The sequence below is a fragment of the Pecten maximus genome, chromosome 19 (assembly GCF_902652985.1).
Source record: "Pecten maximus chromosome 19, xPecMax1.1, whole genome shotgun sequence".
In the NCBI taxonomy this organism is placed as follows: Eukaryota; Metazoa; Mollusca; class Bivalvia; order Pectinida; family Pectinidae; genus Pecten; species Pecten maximus.
The window spans coordinates 5,643,823-5,647,013 of NC_047033.1; positions in this window are offsets into that span (position 1 = coordinate 5,643,823).

A 3,191-nucleotide genomic window follows, 5' to 3' on the forward strand; every position below is an offset into this window, starting at 1 on the left:
TCCACATGATGGCATATACAAGTATTCAAAAATGTGATAAAGAAACAAAAATATAACAATTGACATGTCAGAAATAGTATTTTTATAGTAGAGAGAGAGGGGGGGAGGTGGAGGGTGTAGGGTGTAGGTACATATAAAGTTAAATGACTGCAAGGTCGTGGTTCCGATTTTTCCCGACAAAGACGGCACGAGTTATTCTAATCGTTATTCGAATCTTTCTGCTTGTACTAAATGTTCATCACATCCTGAGCAAAGTTTCTTTCTCCTGGGTCTCTCTGTTTCCTTCTATTATATCCGTTTCATATGTGCCGCCCGGATCTTTTATATATTCACATGGATAAATGGAGCATTTTGGATTAAGATGTTTTTGAAATTATTTGGAAAATGGCATGAAAAGAAGGGGAGAGGGGGAGTTAGGCAAATGATAGTTAGTCGAATCTTCCCGACCTTCTCAAGAAGTTTTGCACAACTTGTCAGCTGAGGAAATATTCGTGTCACCATTGCAAAGTAAATCTACATTAACATGACCGTACCAGGTTAAATAAGAGTAAAAGGGATAGTTAAGGAAGAAAATGAAGGGAATCTTCACAGGGATGTCCACATTGACAAGCAGGTGAATCAACGAGATTGGCTCTAAAAAGATCATAACTTGGTGCACTTGCTCGATTTCTTATTCTGTTGTGTAGAATATTTAGTTTTCGAGGACCATAGCTGATAAAATGCTTGTCATATATACTGTTTACTGTCATAGATTTTTGTTAGATTAGATTTGAAGGAACTTAGAAGTAGGCGAGTTTCTGATAGTGTTATTTAAGTCATTCCACAGTTTTGAAGTGGAAGGAAAGACATATTTTTTTGATAATTGTAGACAAAAGTGTTGTTCCCTAAATAAATCTGCATTTCGTAAATTATAAGGAGCAATGTTGCCAATATCCATTGGCAGTAGGTCGATAGGAAAACAAGATGCCAGATTATTGACTATAGAATAGAATAAGGAGAGTTTTCGAGCATCTCTTCTCTTCGAAAGGGGTAACCAACCGGTTTCTAGATATAGGAACTCTGTTTTTGTGAATATGGGAAACCCTGTGACTATTCTTGCGGCCTCTAGATTTATCCTTTCTAATAAGAATGAATTTGATGCACCGCAGTTGTCCCATACTTCACACGCATATTCTAGTAGTGGTCGTATATAGGTGAGGTACATTTCTTCTAATGTGTTCCTGTTTAGAATAAGTTTTAATTTACAGAGGGTGGCTATATATTTAGTTACTTTATTGACTATAGATTCTACATGTATGTTCCAATTACAATCATCGGAAAGAATGACTCCTAGGTGTTTATGGTGGTTTTTTATTTTAATCGGGGTATTGTCGAATGTAAAGGACGGAGCAAAAGGAAGTTGTGTAGTTGATATTACGAGGGCATCGGTTTTATTAGGATTAAAGGACATAAGCAATTCATTGGACCAAATTTCATGTTTTAGTAAATCGCGTTTAGCCTCCGCCTCGATACGGTTGAGGTCATATGACGAGGTGAAAGATTACAGGAAATATAATTTATGTATAGTAAAGTGGATCAAGAACTGACCCTTTGGATAAATACTTTATGTCGCCCTAACGGCGACATTCTATTTATCTGTCACCCAAATTGTATTCATATAAACTGTATACTACCCTTTGGTAACAGTTCAATGCTTAAATATGTAAAGCGGATCAAAAGTGCTTCAGCAACCTTCACGTCTGCGTATTTAACATATTATCGTTATAATATGCAGATAGATGTCGACCATTTCCGTCGATATGTAATGCAATAGATAAAAGGGCGTCCATGTAATCAAGCACACGAGGTTGAAAGTGCACGCATCTTGAAGAACACGGTGAATTTATTAAAAATGCATTATGTGGTTACTGTGTGACAGCGTTGAGTTCTGTCAAACGTTACAAACATGTCATTGTGTTTGATATTTAAGAATGTATCAAGTGAAAAAAAGCCAAATAAATTTCCATAAACCAAATCAAAGTCTGTAAAATTCTGAAAAACAAAGTGCAACGTATTGAAAATTCACCAAAAAAATGAATTTTATTAAGAGGTCGGTTTCGGTCTGATTATGCTACAGTAAAAGGGAAACAACTCGTAACAAGATCCAAAATGAGACACCGACGTTGGATCCAATTTTAGTTTGTTATTAAATTTCGACGAAACTTCATCGCTGTCTCTTCTCCTCCTTTGGGTATAATTGCCTCATACAATTGTTGCTGGCACTATATTATATTGTGAAATATCGCTGAGAAAGTTTATCTTTTGCAATAATTGCCATTTCATTTCGTTTTAAGGATTTGAAATAATTTGCTTTGTTTCGCCCCTCGGAGACGAGACCCCTATTTTACACCAAATTTGGTCACACTTCATCTAAGGATGCTTCAGACTTTATATAGTTCAAATCCTTTCATTCTTAGCGAAGAACAATGATTTTTTTTTAAAGAGTGCATTTTCCCCATATTGGGCCCTGCTGATAAGGCCTCGGAGGCAAATCTCATCATTTAGTAAACATTGCTTCCCCTTCACCAAAGGATGTTTCTGACTAATATTGGTCTAATTCAACTGAATCATGACAAGCGATTTTTTTTTAGAATTGTTGATGGACGGACCGCGGATGTCGCACCATGGCATCAGCTAAGCGGCCATCGCAACCAGAGTTAAATATAGAAAAAAAAAGACGTAGCCAAACATCATTTTCATATGTTAGAGGACTAAAACATAAGCTATATCATTTCGAAAAGTTGTTTTAAAGGTCGGTTTTAAAAATAAAAACCTGGTCCAGGAGGCTGTATTGCTGGTAGTTCTCGGTGCAATTATATATTTACTCATTAATTCCATATTTATGATTTGATTATGTGAAGTCTTTTACGAGTTATAATATAATGAGCTAGCACGAAGGTACAGACGATAGACATGATATAATAAATAGTAGCAGAGGGTAGCTTACTGGTCAGAGTGCAGTAGTATCATGGAGCGGCAAAACGACTGGCTACACTAACCTTCAAAATCATAATATATGCTAAACATGACACGTGACTGAATACATTAAGTCTTGAATAAAACCTGCTTGCAAAGTGCCCTCCTTGAAACTGTTGCGAACTCCTCCGTACCTGCTCTTCCATTCTGACGATGAAATAAATGTCCTGTCCTCG